A 2,437-nucleotide genomic window follows, 5' to 3' on the forward strand; every position below is an offset into this window, starting at 1 on the left:
ACTGAAGGTAGGTAGAAGAGACTCAAATGTGATTATGAATGGTGTGTGTGTGTGCATGTATATGCAGCTACTTTTACTAAATAGGCAATACAAACATTCTGGATAAATTTTCCCTCCCACCAAATAGAAGTTCAAGGTGTTCAGTACTTGCTGTGCAACTATTCCCAAATGCCATCTCTCCATGAATACATTCAACTGGCTTGTTACAATACAAATGTGGCAAGAAAGAAAAGTTTTACAATGACTTTCCACCCTCCCCCCTTAGTCTAATTTTCTCTTCAGAGGCTTCACATGGCACCAGTGGCTCCAGTACTCCTTCCTTCTGCAGCTTTCACAGGCATCTGGGGAAATGGTAGGACTTGGGAAGATGTTCCACTCAGGTTCCATAGTGGCTTTTTAGTGGATGGCTGGATTCAAAACCCAATTCCATGGCTCAAATGGATGGAGGCAGCATCTGGGTCTGTGTGTTCTGCTTCCAAAGGTTTGGGGGCAGGGCTGAAAGATACAAAAACAAGATCTTCCCCACCTTTCTGGGTGGACTCTTCCAGGAGAGGCAGACAAAAGTTATGGAGAACAAAGGACAAGAAAAAGAGAAGTTCATGAGGGAAGGGGGGGGGGGGTTGCTTGCAGGCAGTTTTGAAAAGACATTAATACTGCAGTTGTTAAAGAATCAGGCAAACAAAATGAGGACATCCCAGATGACAAAAGAAAGGCTGGATTCAAACTAGAGTCCTGGACTTTAAGAGAGCTAATTTCAATAAACTTGAAAGGGCTTGGGAGGGATTCCATGGATGAGAATCCTCAAGAGAAAAACAAGAAGCTTGGGCAATTTAAAAAATAACCCAGTCTAGCACAATACCAACAAAGAAAAATAATAGCTCTAACAAGAAACCAGCATGGCTGCATAAAGAACTCTCTAATAAATTGAAAGATAAGAGGGTTAGCAGAATATTAGCAAATAGTCTGAGCAACAAAGATGAGGTGAGGAAAGCTAAGGCTCAGAATGAACTAAGGCTTGTGACCAAAGTCAAAAATAATAAAAAAGCAAATAGTCCAACTTATCAAAAACAGTACCATAAAAAATAGATTAGAAACACAAGTTAAGATAGGCAAGAATGGTAAATGAGCACCTATCCAGTTCAAATCACCAGGACCAGATGGATTACAACCCAAGATTAAAAAAAATAGATCCAGAAAACTACTAACCCATCATCCTGACCTCAATACCTGGGAAGATTCTGGAAAAAATGATCAAACAAGAATCACTGAACACCTAGAGGCAAAAAAAGTCATTACTAAAAGCCAACGTGGGTTTCTTAAAAACAGATCATGCTAGAGACTGCATTCTTTGGCCCAATTACAAAATTAGTGGACTAAAGGAATGCTGTGGATATAATTTTCTTGGACTTCAGTAAGGCATTTGATATCTTTCGTATAGGGTTTCCTGCCTGAGCAGGGGGTTGGACTAGATGACCTCCAAGGTCCCTTCCAACTTTATTATATATTATTAAATGCAAGAGTGAAATCTTTTTAGCAGATGAACTTAAAACATTCCCTCCTGCTAACTTTGGGCTGTTCTTAAGAGTACACAGAGAGAAAGAGGACAACAAACAAACAAACAAACAAACACATTTTTCTTCACTCTGTTTGTTGGCCAGACAAACAGAGTGAGGTATTTCCTTTTTGTGGCTTATTTTAAGCAAACTTGCTAACAAAATTTAAAATTATTTTCTCTTTGGATTTTAAACAGTTAATAGTCACATTTACCTCACACACAAAGACTTTGACAAACATGTATACACAAAGACAAGGAAAACAGAGAAAGATACAGAAGTCTTAGTTTTACACATTCTAGTCATTCCCACCTTAAGTTTCAGATAGCTCAAATTAGGGAAGGCACACATTTTAAACAAACCACGTGGTTGCACAGAGAGAGAGAGAGAGATATAGAGAAAATCACTATCTTATTTTCCCAGTTTCATCCTTCAGCAAAGCCCACTCATTACAAATTTTCCTAGCTCGTTTCTTCCAGGACAGGCACTCAGCCTCTCATCCCATACCACGAGCAAATCTCTAATTGGTTTCCTAATTTCAACCCTCGAACTGCAGCTACCCATGTTCCCCTTCTGATGTGGGGTCCAAAAACTTGCTCAGTCGGGTTTCCTTTTCTCTCAGCAGCACTTCCCAGCCGCTCTTAGCGACAACAAACCTGTCGCCCCGCCTCAGTTTTTGGGCACTAAAAAAATTGCCCAGGAAGGACTCCGGTCCCTACACGGAGTAAGTGGCCCTTCCTGTTTAGGGACTCCCCCTTGGTTTTGCGGACCTCAAAAATACGTTGTCCGAGGAGGACCTGCGCACAGGTACCCGGCCTCCGTTTCCACACCGCCTATCAGTTTTACAGACTTAGAAGCCTGCTGAGGACCTATGCTTTGTGCAC

The sequence above is a fragment of the Protobothrops mucrosquamatus genome, unplaced genomic scaffold (genome assembly GCF_001527695.2).
Source record: "Protobothrops mucrosquamatus isolate PMUCROS unplaced genomic scaffold, P.Mucros_1.0 scaffold69, whole genome shotgun sequence".
Lineage (NCBI taxonomy): Eukaryota > Metazoa > Chordata > Lepidosauria > Squamata > Viperidae > Protobothrops > Protobothrops mucrosquamatus.